Here is a 16078-nt window from a genome sequence, read left to right on the forward strand (position 1 = left end):
ATTTTGAATAAACATAACTGTTACATATAAATGTAATTCATGACTGTAATTTTAAAAAGTTTATTAAAATACCCACGCACAAGATTTTCTGTTGAAATTTACAATATACATGTAACAAAAAATTGTGTACTCGCAGCGTTAGTTTACACACATTTCACGATTTGATGACCGCAGTAGAGTAATGAATGACGAATACGTAATTAAATCACGTGAGCATGATGTTTGAACAATAGGCGCACTTGTTTCATAAGCCGGGTCAAGCCGGTTAATATTCCGGAACCGGGCAAGTCACTTGTTTCAAATATATTTAAGCCGCCGGGCGGTCAGAAAGTAGCCCGGATCGCCCGAAAAATTTCGAGCGGCCAAATGAAAAGCAATATGGCGGAAAACGGAGGTAGAAATGTTCTTGATGGTGAAACATTCGTTTTTTATCATTTGTCGTAGTCTCGGTGTCAATAAACAAACACAACTGAGATAATAAGAGACTTTTACAACATATTTGTTTACATTTGCACGACAAAAAAAAAATTTTTTTTTAAATTTTAAAGCTGCTTTCCAGTTCTGTGGGTAACGAGACCCTATATGCTCCAAATTCACAAATTGTACATAGAATGGAACTAGTAAATATTAAAACGAAATATATCCACTAAATCGTTGTTCTCGTGCGTTCAGATAATTTTGATAATTTTTTTTTTTTACAGCAACAGCACCAATACCAGCCAATCCGGCTTATTTTTCACTCGTTTCAGCGACACTAACCGGGTCAATATGCCATGTGATAAAAGTGAACCGGGTCATCGCCCGGCTGTCTGAAACAAGTGCGCCCATAGTTCACAACTGAATTCACAAAGCAGTAACAGGTACCTGCGCAGCAGACTTTCAGATCAGTTCATTACATTTTTCAGTCGAAAGTGCATCACAGGAGCCCAGAGATGATCAAAAATTGAGGTAAATATTCTAAAGCTGTTGTAATAAAAAATGTTTAAGAATTTGTTTAATTTCTCTGAGGAAGGTTGTATATTTTGACATCCCCGCCATTTTCAAAGGGTATTTTCCCTGGTCAGTGGTCAAACGACACGACTTCCAGATCTCCTTAGACAGCTGTAGATAGTTTAACAAATGACACAAAATAGTCTGCAATTTTAGGGGAAATGTAGTTACAAGGGAATAAATAGGACAGGATATATTCGTCGCATTTAATCTTGCAAATATGCATTAAAATAAAAAAAAAGGTTAAGAGGTTTTTCACATTTTCAAAATGCAATAGAATCCATAAAAATCAACCGAATACATGAAAAATTGAAACGCATTTATTTCTTTAAAAAAAATTATCTCAGACCCCCCCCCCTTTCCAGTAACCTAGCAATGTCGCTTAAATAACAAGACAGGTTTGAGACATAAATATTTTGTCCTGCCCAGAGGTAGAGCATATTCTAGATTAATTGCTAAAATTGTTTTATAATTGGGGGATTGATTAATACATAAATTTATTTATTTATTTGTTTCTTGCATGCATTTGTAATTTATTTGCATCGGGATCGAAATTGTGAGTTTTAAATTTTGACATGTGGCGCGAACAGCAAATTTGGCGTCAGTGGACGGTCAGGTGAGTTGGTTGGGGAAAACAGTTAACATTATTTGAAATAACACTTGTCAGATTCAGATGCACATATTGATAAAACGTTGATAAAGTATTTTTAAGCTGCGGAAAGGGACAGCTTAAAACCTACAGGTGAATTAAAACAAAGAAGTGAAATATCGTTTGAAAATGTATTGTGCTTTTAGACTCTGCATAAGTTTGGGACATCAGATCCTAAGTGGGGTTAACTTTGCCCTGAATCAACTGTGTATTGATAATGCAAATATTTTTACTGACAGGCATTTTTAGGGTGTCGAAGGGGCCTTTTTTTTGCTCCATTCATAATGGCAAAAAGTATGTGTTTTCCCAATTTCACCAAAGAAAATAAAATGTTTGGACTCTGTAATGTATAATCTAATTGATGTTCAAATAAATATATAAATACGCAATCTCTCCTGCAATACAAGTGACTAGATCTACACACCACCATGCACAACAGACGACAACTTACTCACACTTGCGCATCGCACACAGTGACAAGTTAACACATACCTGCACACACTCATACCACACTAAACTCCCCTCCCTTTTGAAAAAGAGGGAGGTACTCCTGTACCTTAATACATCATATGCAAGTAAAAAAGTCAATGAGTACCTTGCAAATAAAAGATAAACTATTATTTATTTACATAAATAGAAAAATGACAAAATTATAGTATAATTTTTTAAATTTCAACCAAATGTCACTTTTTTCTCAAATGGAATAGCCCAGCCAATCGATGTTTTGCCCCCTTTCCGGATTCTGCTGGAAATCAAGTGGTGAGGTTGTCGGCATGACATTTTACTTGCATAAATTTATTCATCAAAATCAGAGATGGCATAAAAAATATGCATTTTAATCATTTTTTTGCTCACCAATAGGAAGTGGACAGGAATATTAGTAACACCCATGGGATCAGTGCAAGTGTGGGTGTCCCAGATGAAAGTTTTTGGAGCAGACTTCTTTTTAAGTACATCTATGCCCTAGCCCCTAAGGGATGCATGTAAGATGCTTCAAGTATGTTTCATTGTACCTACCAGGGTTTCAGAGACTGCATTTTCAGCAAATTTAAAAGAATGATCAGGTTAATGTTTTTGAAGCAGGTGTCATTTCCAAGTATTTTGACCAAACTTACAAGAATCGAACATGTACATCCAAAATAAAATATATGGAAGTACACTACCAGGCTTGCCTCGGATGCTGAATCTGGCCTTTATTTTTAATATGAGTAACTAGGTTAAAAGTTTTTTTGAGCTAGTCTCATTTCCAAGTAACTATAAGGCCTATTTTGACCAATCTTCCATGGATCCATTACCAGGCTTGCTTTAGATTCTGAATCCAACCTACATTTTATGGATGAGTGAAAGAGTCAAATTTTTTTGAGCAAGGAAATATTTGGAAATAGTCATTCTAATATAACTATTAACCTGTTGAATGATCACAATCAAATTAGAGATACTGATGAAGGTTATTCAAATGCAAATTTTTTTTTTTACCTTGAAGCTTTATTTTGAACTTGAACTTACCTCAACAAAGTCAAGAGGTAGTTATGCTATACCCTGACACCAGCCTCAGGTTAGCATTTGTGCCATGGTGGAGTTTTAGGAGCAAGTCCATGTTCTAGTAAGTATAAGTCGTACCTGGACCAAAATTGCATGGATGATGCATTTAGGGTAATGGACACTACCAGACTTGCTTTGGATGCTGGATCTGACCCACATTTTCCAGATGAGTGACCAGGTTAAGGTTTTTGAGCAGGTCCATTCCTAAGAAACTGTAAGTCCTACCCGATCCAAACAAGCATGGATGATGCATCTAGGAATGGACACTACCAGACTTGCTTCGGATGCTTGATCTGACCTACTTTTTCCAGATGAGTGATGAAATTATTCCCAACTCAGCTCTACCCTGACCAAACTTGCATGGATGATGCATCTAAAGATGGACATTTGAAACTTGCTTTGGATGCTGGATCTGACCTGCATTCTTCAAACGAGTGACCAGGTTCAAGTATTTGGAAAATGTCAATCCTCAATGAACTTTAAAACCTATTTAAACAGAATTTGCTTGAATATTGTTGTCAGGATAAATACTAACTGTTAAGGAAATATGATGTGAGATTTGCATTACTTAAACTGATAACATTCGTCGAGGTGAGCTTCATAATCTTTGATTATCTATGCTTTTAAATGAAGTTTCATACTTCATGTGAAATGAGAGTGTCTCCCCTATGATGTGTCTGTTTTCTCTTTATAAGAGCAGAAGAAATTTGAGGCTGACCAGGATCCTGAAGTGAGGAGCAGTCCCTTTCCCATTTAACAGCATTCATGAGCAGAAAATGGGGTAAGATTCATACTTGACCTCTTTGTACCTTTTCCCAGTATTTTGGCTTTCCAATTGATGTTGGCTTTGTCAGGCTTTGACCTATTGATTTTGAATTGACAGGAAGCAGAAATGCTGAGACAGTTCAGAAGAAACATCACCAGAAGCCACAGCAACAGCAAAGGAAGCTTATATGGAAGTATTTTTGATTTTCTCCCTTCTTTCCCCTACCCCCTGGCCCCTGCTGACTCTAACATAACTAACCATCCCCTTCCTTTTCCCCCTCATTCGTCTTCCTGAATTCACTGTCATTGTTTTCTGATTTTTCAACAAATTGTGTTGTACTGATTTTATTCACTTGAATTTTTGTGATTTGTTGCATTGTTTTGAAGTCTTACTAATATTGTGCCAGTTTATACTTTCAGGGACTCGGAAGAGGAACAACGATGGAGGAGCAAGGTCGACCAACAGAAGAAGACGAGATGACGAGTCCATTTCCCATCTCTATACAGCAGCCAACATGGCCCAAAGTGGTAAGTAACTTTTCGTGATTTGTTGCATTCTTTTGAAGTTTTACTAACATTGTGCCAGTTTTATACTTTCAGGGACTGGGAAGAGGAACAAAGATGGAGGAGCAGGGTCGACCAACAGAGAAAGACGAGATGACGAGTCCATTATTTCCCATCTCTATACAGCAGCCAACATGGCCCAAAGTGGTAAGTAACTTTTCGTGATTTGTTGCATTCTTTTGAAGTTTTACTAACATTGTGCCAGTTTTATACTTTCAGGGACTCGGAAGAGGAACAACGATGGAGGAGCAAGGTCGACCAACAGAGGAAGACGAGATGACGAGTCCATTTCCCATCTCTATACAGCAGCCAACATGGCCCAAAGTGGTAAGTAACTTTTCGTGATTTGTTGCATTCTTTTGAAGTTTTACTAACATTGTGCCAGTTTTATACTTTCAGGGACTGGGAAGAGGAACAACGATGGAGGAGCAAGGTCGACCAACAGAGGAAGACGAGATGACGAGTCCATTTCCCATCTCTATACAGCAGCCAACATGGCCCAAAGTGGTAAGTAACTTTTCGTGATTTGTTGCATTCTTTTGAAGTTTTACTAACATTGTGCCAGTTTTATACTTTCAGGGACTGGGAAGAGGAACAACGATGGAGGAGCAGGGTCGACCAACAGAGGAAGACGAGATGACGAGTCCATTTCCCATCTCTATACAGCAGCCAACATGGCCCAAAGTGGTAAGTAACTTTTCGTGATTTGTTGCATTCTTTTGAAGTTTTACTAACATTGTGCCAGTTTTATACTTTCAGGGACTCGGAAGAGGAACAACGATGGAGGAGCAGGGTCGACCAACAGAGGAAGACGAGATGACGAGTCCATTTCCCATCTCTATACAGCAGCCAACATGGCCCAAAGTGGTAAGTAACTTTTCGTGATTTGTTGCATTCTTTTGAAGTTTTACTAACATTGTGCCAGTTTTATACTTTCAGGGACTCGGAAGAGGAACAACGATGGAGGAGCAGGGTCGACCAACAGAGGAAGACGAGATGACGAGTCCAGTTTTATACTTTCAGGGGACTGGGAAGAGGAACAACGATGGAGGAGCAGGGTCGACCAACAAAAGGAGATGAGATGACGAGTCCATTTTCCATCTCTATACAGCAGCCAACATGGCCCAAAGTGGTAAGTAACTTTTCGTGATTTGTTGCATTCTTTTGAAGTTTTACTAACATTGTGCCAGTTTTATACTTTCAGGGACTGGGAAGAGGAACAACGATGGAGGAGCAGGGTCGACCAACAGAGGAAGACGAGATGACGAGTCCATTTCCCATCTCTATACAGCAGCCAACATGGCCCAAAGTGGTAAGTAACTTTTCGTGATTTGTTGCATTCTTTTGAAGTTTTACTAACATTGTGCCAGTTTTATACTTTCAGGGACTGGGAAGAGGAACAACGATGGAGGAGCAAGGTCGACCAACAGAGGAAGACGAGATGACGAGTCCATTTCCCATCTCTATACAGCAGCCAACATGGCCCAAAGTGGTAAGTAACTTTTCGTGATTTGTTGCATTCTTTTGAAGTTTTACTAACATTGTGCCAGTTTTATACTTTCAGGGACTGGGAAGAGGAACAACGATGGAGGAGCAGGGTCGACCAACAGAGGAAGACGAGATGACGAGTCCATTTCCCATCTCTATACAGCAGCCAACATGGCCCAAAGTGGTAAGTAACTTTTCGTGATTTGTTGCATTCTTTTGAAGTTTTACTAACATTGTGCCAGTTTTATACTTTCAGGGACTCGGAAGAGGAACAACGATGGAGGAGCAAGGTCGACCAACAGAGGAAGACGAGATGACGAGTCCATTTCCCATCTCTATACAGCAGCCAACATGGCCCAAAGTGGTAAGTAACTTTTCGTGATTTGTTGCATTCTTTTGAAGTTTTACTAACATTGTGCCAGTTTTATACTTTCAGGGACTCGGAAGAGGAACAACGATGGAGGAGCAGGGTCGACCAACAGAGGAAGACGAGATGACGAGTCCATTTCCCATCTCTATACAGCAGCCAACATGGCCCAAAGTGGTAAGTAACTTTTCGTGATTTGTTGCATTCTTTTGAAGTTTTACTAACATTGTGCCAGTTTTATACTTTCAGGGACTCGGAAGAGGAACAACGATGGAGGAGCAGGGTCGACCAACAGAGGAAGACGAGATGACGAGTCCATTTCCCATCTCTATACAGCAGCCAACATGGCCCAAAGTGGTAAGTAACTTTTCGTGATTTGTTGCATTCTTTTGAAGTTTTACTAACATTGTGCCAGTTTTATACTTTCAGGGACTGGGAAGAGGAACAACGATGGAGGAGCAGGGTCGACCAACAGAGGAAGACGAGATGACGAGTCCATTTCCCATCTCTATACAGCAGCCAACATGGCCCAAAGTGGTAAGTAACTTTTCGTGATTTGTTGCATTCTTTTGAAGTTTTACTAACATTGTGCCAGTTTTATACTTTCAGGGACTGGGAAGAGGAACAACGATGGAGGAGCAGGGTCGACCAACAGAGGAAGACGAGATGACGAGTCCATTTCCCATCTCTATACAGCAGCCAACATGGCCCAAAGTGGTAAGTAACTTTTCGTGATTTGTTGCATTCTTTTGAAGTTTTACTAACATTGTGCCAGTTTTATACTTTCAGGGACTGGGAAGAGGAACAACGATGGAGGAGCAGGGTCGACCAACAGAGGAAGACGAGATGACGAGTCCATTTCCCATCTCTATACAGCAGCCAACATGGCCCAAAGTGGTAAGTAACTTTTCGTGATTTGTTGCATTCTTTTGAAGTTTTACTAACATTGTGCCAGTTTTATACTTTCAGGGACTGGGAAGAGGAACAACGATGGAGGAGCAGGGTCGACCAACAGAGGAAGACGAGATGACGAGTCCATTTCCCATCTCTATACAGCAGCCAACATGGCCCAAAGTGGTAAGTAACTTTTCGTGATTTGTTGCATTCTTTTGAAGTTTTACTAACATTGTGCCAGTTTTATACTTTCAGGGACTCGGAAGAGGAACAACGATGGAGGAGCAAGGTCGACCAACAGAGGAAGACGAGATGACGAGTCCATTTCCCATCTCTATACAGCAGCCAACATGGCCCAAAGTGGTAAGTAACTTTTCGTGATTTGTTGCATTCTTTTGAAGTTTTACTAACATTGTGCCAGTTTTATACTTTCAGGGACTCGGAAGAGGAACAACGATGGAGGAGCAGGGTCGACCAACAGAGGAAGACGAGATGACGAGTCCATTTCCCATCTCTATACAGCAGCCAACATGGCCCAAAGTGGTAAGTAACTTTTCGTGATTTGTTGCATTCTTTTGAAGTTTTACTAACATTGTGCCAGTTTTATACTTTCAGGGACTCGGAAGAGGAACAACGATGGAGGAGCAAGGTCGACCAACAGAGGAAGACGAGATGACGAGTCCATTTCCCATCTCTATACAGCAGCCAACATGGCCCAAAGTGGTAAGTAACTTTTCGTGATTTGTTGCATTCTTTTGAAGTTTTACTAACATTGTGCCAGTTTTATACTTTCAGGGACTGGGAAGAGGAACAACGATGGAGGAGCAAGGTCGACCAACAGAGGAAGACGAGATGACGAGTCCATTTCCCATCTCTATACAGCAGCCAACATGGCCCAAAGTGGTAAGTAACTTTTCGTGATTTGTTGCATTCTTTTGAAGTTTTACTAACATTGTGCCAGTTTTATACTTTCAGGGACTGGGAAGAGGAACAACGATGGAGGAGCAGGGTCGACCAACAGAGGAAGACGAGATGACGAGTCCATTTCCCATCTCTATACAGCAGCCAACATGGCCCAAAGTGGTAAGTAACTTTTCGTGATTTGTTGCATTCTTTTGAAGTTTTACTAACATTGTGCCAGTTTTATACTTTCAGGGACTGGGAAGAGGAACAACGATGGAGGAGCAAGGTCGACCAACAGCAAAAGACAGGATGATGAGTCCATTTCCCATCTCTATGCAGCAACCAATATGGCTCAAGGTTGTAAGTAACAAATTGATTATTTAAATGAAGTTTGTCATTTGTTAGGGAATGTGAGTGATTCTCCTTTGATGTGTTTGTTTTCTGTTTTTAAGCAGAAGAAATTTGAGGCTGACCAGGATCCTGAAGTGAAGAGCAGTCCCTCTCCCATTTAACAGCGTTCATGAGCAGAAAGTGCGGTAAGATTCATACTTGACCTCTGAGCACCTTTTCCCAATATTATGGCTTTCCAATTGATGTTGGCTTTTTCAGGCTTTGACCTCTTGAGTTTGAATTGACAGGAAGCAGAGATAGCCACCTCTGAAGGTCAGTCTGGAGTGTTTTCTGCTGCATTCAGAAAGTATGGGGTGTATAGTAGTTGTAAGTAGCGTTACAAAGGTGTTTCTTAGTCTTAGGTTTAGTTTGTATAGTATTTCCGGTAGGTGCAGTTGTGTTGTAGTTTGAGTTAGTAAGTAGGCTTTAGTTGATAGTTAGACAGCTTAGAGGAGTGTAGGTTATTATTGTAATTAAGGTATTTGTTAGTTAGTGCATGATTAGTGCTTGTGGTGGATAGGTTTGCATGATTAACACCCTAACAAGCAGGGTTCTCCATGAGCTGTTTTACTGTGTTGGTCCCGACACAGAAAAATGTTCTCCGACACAGTAAAGATTCAAATTTTATCTGTGCGACACATTAAAAATTTTGCTGACACAGTAAGATCTGTGATAATAAAAAAAAATTGAAACATACAAATTCTCTCTATCTGAAACATAATTGATCAAACAATTCTACCGTCTTTCAATTCTATACGATATCTAGATCACTTAATTATGCTTTCACCTTGCATAATCAATTATTTCCTAGACCCTCAATGGACTTGACGCATGAAGGAACAAAGACAAAAAATTGGATTTCAAACTTCCATGTAACGCTTAATTGGTACTAGTAGTTGCAATTAAAGTACATTGTATTATTTTTAAAAATATATTTAAATGTCTTTTCTTTAGAGCCATGGCTCTAGAATTATGTTTGCAATGTAAATCAAACATAACACTGTACCAAAATCATTTACTTGATGTAAATAAATAGTTTTCAATTTTCAAGGAACTTTTAAAAGTATTTTACTATTCCGAAGTCTCTTTTTTTGTAATTCCTTAATTCGATCAATAAAATTGACAAAAAAATTATGACAAATTTGCTTTAAAAAATTGTAAGTAGTTCAACTTTATAGACAAGAATTTCCTCTGCATTTCACAACATGTGCTAATATGTTCGACCATACTATTTTTGTAACGAATTGGTGATTTTTTTTTTTTTTTAAATTGTGTGCATGTAATCTTAAGTAATTATAATGAATAGTGAGTCAGTTGCAAATTTGATCGCTAAAATACCGTGAAATTTTAGTGCTTTGCGTAAACTCTGCAACACAGTAAAATTTCAAACAATGGAGAACCCTGAACAAGTAACAAGCTACTAAAACTACTAACGTCTGCTAAATGTTGTGTGACGCGTCTAGTGTGTTGGTGTTAGTGTCTGTGTGCTTGTCACCTCTCGCTTTCAGCCATCACCGCTGGCTAGCAGCAATGCGAAAAGGGGGAAGAAATTCTAATGACTTCCCCTGCCAGTACATAGCCTCTCCACAACAAGTCCTATGCGATGCCTCCACGTGGAAGCAGACGGATACTGGGTATCATTTTGTCCCAGGCTAAGTTCGCAAGGACGCACGGGAAGATGAGTCTCAAAAGCATTGGTAAACATCTCATATAGGATCTCTCCTGATCACAAACCCAATTTAGTAGTAGAATCAATTGATATAAGTGCTGGTTTTTAAAAGAAGTGAACCTTTGTTCATTTTATGTCTTTGTCATCTTTTTAGCTCACCTGAGCCAAAGGCTAAAGTGAGCTTTTCTGATCACATTTTGTCCGTCGTCTGTCCGTCCGTCCATCTGTAAACTTTTCACATTTTCGACTTCTTCTCAAGAACCACTGGGCCAATTTTGACCAAACTTGGTACCAAGCATTCTTGAGTGAAGGGGAATTTAAATTGTTAAAATGAAGGGCCAAGTCCCCTCACAAGGTGAGATAATCAAGAAAAGATAAAAATAAGGTGGGCTCATTAAAAAATCTTCTCAAGAACCACTGTGCCAGAAAAGCTGAAACTTATGTGGAAGCATCCTTGGGTAGTGTGAAACCCCCGGCGGTTGGGCGGGGCCACAATGGGGAATCAAATTTTTATGTAGAAATATATAGGAAAAATCTTTGAAAATCTGCTGCTCAAGAACCACTGGGCCAGAAAAGCTGAAACTTGTGTGGAAGCATCCTGGGGTAGTGTAGATTCTAAATTGTTCAAATCATGACCACCGGGGGTAGGGCGGGGCCACAATGGGGAATCAAATTTTTACATAGAAATATATAGGAAAAATCTTTGAAAATCTTCTTCTTAAGAACCACTGGGCCAGAAAAGCTGAAACTTATGTGGAAGCATCCTGGGGTAGTGTAGATTTCAAATTGTCTAAATTTTGATCAGTGGGGTAGGGTGGGGTCACAATATGTGTTACAAGGGGGAAATCTGGTAAAGAACAGAATGGTCAAAGCTTCTCAGGTGAGTGATGTGGCCCATGGGCCTCTTGTTTGTAAAATTTCACATTTTCATCTTTGGTCAAATTCAACGAAACTTGGCAAAGAGTATCCTTGGATAAATGCCATTATGGGATTTAAGTTTATTCAAATGAAGGCCCACTCCCTCTTCAAATGGAAGATTACTACAAATAAGAGAAAAATTAAGGACATCTTTTAAAAATCTTCTTTTCAAGAACCACTGAGACAGGAAAGAGACACTTATGTGGCATCATCCTCAGGTAGTGTAGATTCAAAATTAGTCAAATCAAGACCCCATGTTGGTGTCAGAATAGGGGATCAAAAATATATATAATACTGTAGATTCCTTATTTTTCGCGAGTAATTATCGCGAATAGGCTTTTCACCGTCAAATCACAAGAATAATAATTCGCAAATGCATGGTTGGTTAAGAGATTTTACATAGATTTCAGCGCCATAAAAATAAAGGCGAGTAATTTAATTTTGTGTGTGGTGCTTCTCACGAAATTACGCGAAAATTAATTCCACGCACATATTTAGGAATCTACAGTATGTAGGGATATACTTTTTTTTTCTCAAGCCACAATTAGTTATATTGATAGCAAATCATCCTTTTTGGTAGTGAAGATTTCATTTTGTTCAAATCATGTCTACCGGGAAAAGGTTTGGGCCACATTGGACAATCAAAGTTTTACATTGGATTATATTGGAAATATTTTTAGAAATCTTCTCAGAAACAAATATGTCATGACTGGTGATATGTATACGGTAGCATCTTCATGTAGTGTAGATTTAAGTTTGTTCAAATCATGACTCCCAGGTGTAGGGCAGGGCCCCAATGGTGGATCAAAATGGACAGGGGAATACTGTAAATCACTTTTTATTCGCGAGAACTTTATTTTCACATTATTACGCGAGACGGTATGGTCGCGAAAATTTCATTCTCGCATATAATATAATTCCTTAAGATTATATAGAGCAATGACCACAATTTTGAAAATTTTGTCTCGCTAATGAAGAGTCATTGACTATCTCGCGAAAATAAGGTGTTGCGAAAATTAAGTGATTTACAGTATATAGGAAACGTCTTCTCAATAATACCAAAGCCATATATAGTCATATTGATATGGAAGCATCCTTAGGTAGTGTAGATTCAAATTTGTCCAAATCTTGATTCCAGGGGGCAGGGAGGGGCATCAATGGGGATAAAATTTTAACAAAGGAATATATAGGAAAAAATTTTATGTTCAAGAACAGCTAAGCCATTGTTATTGATATGAAAATGTCTCCAGGTAGTTATTCAAGCCCCCTTCTCCTCTTCCTAAATTTTATACTTTTCAATACTGGACTAATTTGTCATTTACTAGCCAATATGCTTAGGTGAGCATATTGCCCATTGGCCACTAGTTTATTTTAGAAATCTTCTCACTTGGTATGAAGTGCAAGTGATCCCCTTTTGGTGTCTGTTAATTTTTATCTTTTTAAGAGGAATACTTTTAAGGCTGAACAGGATCCTGAAGTGAGGAGGACTCCCTCTCTCATTGAACTGCATACAGCAGCAGAAAGCAGGGTAAGATTCAGATTTTACTTCTTGTATCTTTGCTTGCCTATTGATGTTGGCTGTACCAAGCTTTAACATCTGGACCTTCAATTGACAGATTTCAGTTCCCCTTTGATTCAGAAGAGGAACAACAATGGAGGACCAAGGTCATTAATATAAGAAGAGTCTATTCCTGTCTGTGTTTTGCAGGTATTATGTTTCAAAAGTGGTAAGCAACAAGCTGCTTTTTACTGAAGCTTCTCACTTGGTATGAAGTGCAAGTGTTTCCCCTTTTATGTCTCTGTTTTATCTTTTTAAGCAGAAGAAAGTTAAGACTGACCAGGAATTCTAAGTGAGGAAGAGTCCCTTTCCCATTCCGCTGCAGCCATGAGGAGAATACTCGTAAGAATCAGACTTTACTTCTTTTTTACCTATGGAACTTCATCATGACCCACTTTAACAGGCAGGAGTCTTACAAGTATTTTTTATTTAATTATTTCTGACATATCTTTGTCCTCCCTACTCTAAAGTAACTATGCTTTCCTCTCCTTGCCCCAATATTCCACCTTATTCCTAGCTATCATAACCTTATTGTCTTTATTTGCTTTTTGATTTTCAAGCTAATAATGTTGTAATGATTATGTTCATTTGAATTTCTGTGATTATTACATTGCTTTGTATTATTGCTTATCTTCTCTCCATCAAGTATTTTCAAGGAATTTGACAAGGGAAGAGGACCAGTGCTGACCAAGTGAAGAAAAAGAAGAGTCTATTGCCAAGCTTTGTACAGCAGCCAATATCTGATTAAGGAGTGGGTAAAAAGATTTATTTTTTGCAATTTACAAATTTTCTTTATACACTTATCAAATCATAGGTCCAGGGGGATTTACTTCTGCTGCACAACAGCAAGACTGTGTTGCAATAACAATAGGGCATCCCGAGGATGTGTTGTTTCAAATTACGTTACATCATGATCCCTTTGGACTAGGATTAGTAAAAAAAATATGAATTAAGAATTTCTCTTTTGATGACAAAGTCAAGGTGACTCAGGTGAACATTTTGGCACAAAGTATTTTTGTTCATGTTTTTTATCTGATCACATTTTGTCCGGCGTCTGTCTGTCCGTCTGTCTGTCCATCTGTCTGTCTGTCTGTCTGTAAACTTTTCACATTTTTGACTTCTTCTCAAGAACCGCTGGTCTAATTTCAACCAAACTTGCCACAAAGTATCCTTGGGTAAAGGGGATTCAAGTTTGTTCAAATGAAGGGCCACACCCTCATTCAAGGGGAGATAATTGGGAATTAATGAACATTTGGTGGCATGTTTTAAAAATCTTCTTCTCAAGAACCACTGTGCCAGGAAAGATGAAACTTATGTGGAAACATCCTCAGGTAGTGTAGATTCAAGTTTGTTCAAATCATGACCCCCGGGGGTAGGGCGGGGCCAAAATGGCCGACCAAAGTTTTACATAGAAATATATAGGAAATTAAATCTTCTCCTCAAGAACAACAAAGCCATAATTGATCATATTTATATGGAAGCATCATCAGGTAGTGTAGATTCAAGTTTGTTCAAATCATGACCCCCAGGGGTAGGGCAGGGCCAAAATGGCCGACCAAAGTTTTACATAGAAATATATAGGAAAATTCTTTAAAAATCTTCTTCTCAAGAATAGCAAAGCCATAATTGATCATATTTATATGGAAGCATCCTCAGGTAGTGTAGATTCAAGTCTGTTCAAATCATGACCCCCAGGGGTAGGCGGGGCCAAAGTTTTACATAGAAATGTATAGGAAAATTCTTTAAAAATCTTCTTCTCAAGAATAGCAAAGCCATAATTGATCATATTTATATGGAAGCATCCTCAGGTAGTGTAGATTCAAGTTTGTTCAAATCATGACCCCCAGGGGTAGGGTGGGGCCAAAATGGCCGAGCAAATTTTTACATAGAAATGCATAGGAAAATTCTCTAAAAATCTTCTTCTCAAGAAAAACATAGCCATAATTGCTCATATTTATATGGAAAGCATCCTCAGGTAGTGTAGATTCAAATTTGTTCAAATCATGACCCCCAGCATCCTCAGGATGTGTTGTTTCAAATTACGGGTAGGGCGAGGCCAAAATGGCCGACCAAATTTTCACATAGAAATATATAGGAAAATTCTTTAAAAATCTTCTTCTCAAGAATAGCAAAGCCATGATTGGTCTTGGGACTACTTTTGGATTTAAGCTTTTCAAGTATAAACCAATTCTGCTTTTTCCTAGCCACAGTGCTTAGGTGAGCGATGTGGCCCATGGGCCTCTTGTTTTCATTATCTTTGGATTTCCTTTGTTAACAAGTAGAAGATGAGACTGATCTCAATCAGTTAACAAGAATGTGGAAAGTAAGGACTTACTACTGTCTAACCTAAACATTGATGGTTAGTCAGATCAGATGCATGTAAAGCTCTAGACCTTGCATTATGTGAATTAGAGGAGATTTTGACTCTCTCATTGCTTGGATTCTTAGTGTCTTTTTGTTAATAGGCAGACGGTTATGCTGGCATTGATCCTGTTTCCAAAAGCAGATCAACATGATTCCTCAAGACTCCAAAGAGATCAACTATGGGACCTGAAAATAAAGGTAAGACACATGTACAAGCTCTGCAAAATCCTTCTATTCTGTAAAAATATGTTAGCTATTTTTCATTTATTAAGATTTTATTAATATTTATGTTGAGTCCTTGTGATTTCTTTTTTTACAGGCAGACTGCCATCAATTTCATGTTTCTTTGATAGCAGACAAATATGCTTCAACAATAGTGCAGAGAGTAATTTAAGGTTTGGACTGCAAGTGATGGACACACTAAATAACTCAACTCAAAGAATTCAATGGATAGTGCTGAGTACATTATTATATATCTACAAAGTGATGGGCACACTAAATAGCTTAACTGACAGAATTCAATGGACCGTGCTGAGAACATTGTTATATATCTACAAAGTGATGGACACACTAAATAGCTTAACTGACAGAATTCAATGGACTGTGCTGAGTACATTGTTATCTACAAAGTGATGGACACACTAAATAGCTTAACTCACAGAATCCAATGGACAGAGTTGAGTATGTACTAATATCTACAAAGTGATGGACACAGTAAACAGCTTAATTCTCAGGATTCAGTGTACCATGCTGAGTACATACATGTAACTCATCAAGGATAACTCATATATGACATCCACAGCAGATCACTCAAAGTTGTGTTACTACATTATTGTACAACTTTTCATATACTACGTTATTTTTTCTGAATTTTTTTTTTTGGTATTTGTATATTATATTTTTTAATTTAAAAAAGTTAAAGATTGGATTTTTAAGCAAAAATATCAAGAGAGGTAAATCAGTGCTTGTCTGAATATCTAAGCTTAAGAGAAAGGGAGGTAATTTTTTTTATTGTGA

The 16078-nt window shown here is 38.4% G+C and overlaps 3 long non-coding RNA genes across 15 annotated transcripts; all 3 read left to right on the plus strand.

Annotated features, from left to right (window-relative positions):
* The first annotated feature begins 919 nt into the window (after positions 1–919).
* Positions 920–4210, plus strand: LOC134240440 (uncharacterized). Its single transcript, XR_009986446.1, has 3 exons — positions 920–948; positions 3877–3962; positions 4065–4210. It is a non-coding gene; the product is annotated as an uncharacterized LOC134240440 (long non-coding RNA).
* Positions 4211–8430: 4220 nt separating this feature from the next.
* Positions 8431–13667, plus strand: LOC134240424 (uncharacterized). 12 transcript variants are annotated; one of them, XR_009986441.1, is made up of 6 exons: positions 8431–8522; positions 8615–8698; positions 8772–8879; positions 12584–12667; positions 12756–12847; positions 12957–13667. It is a non-coding gene; the product is annotated as an uncharacterized LOC134240424 (long non-coding RNA). The 12 variants fall into 12 exon arrangements; XR_009986440.1 differs by having other exon boundaries at positions 8772–8825; positions 12957–13663; XR_009986435.1 differs by having other exon boundaries at positions 8801–8879; positions 12957–13663.
* A 1292-nt stretch (positions 13668–14959) lies between these two features.
* Positions 14960–15837, plus strand: LOC134240425 (uncharacterized). 2 transcript variants are annotated; one of them, XR_009986444.1, is made up of 3 exons: positions 14960–15056; positions 15163–15259; positions 15381–15837. It is a non-coding gene; the product is annotated as an uncharacterized LOC134240425 (long non-coding RNA). The 2 variants fall into 2 exon arrangements; XR_009986445.1 differs by having other exon boundaries at positions 14996–15020.
* Positions 15838–16078: the final 241 nt, after the last annotated feature.

This window comes from Saccostrea cucullata, unplaced genomic scaffold, assembly GCF_032062105.1.
Source record: "Saccostrea cucullata isolate Sc308-1 unplaced genomic scaffold, CSIRO_AGI_Scuc_v1 ctg246, whole genome shotgun sequence".
NCBI classification, from domain to species: Eukaryota; Metazoa; Mollusca; class Bivalvia; order Ostreida; family Ostreidae; genus Saccostrea; species Saccostrea cuccullata.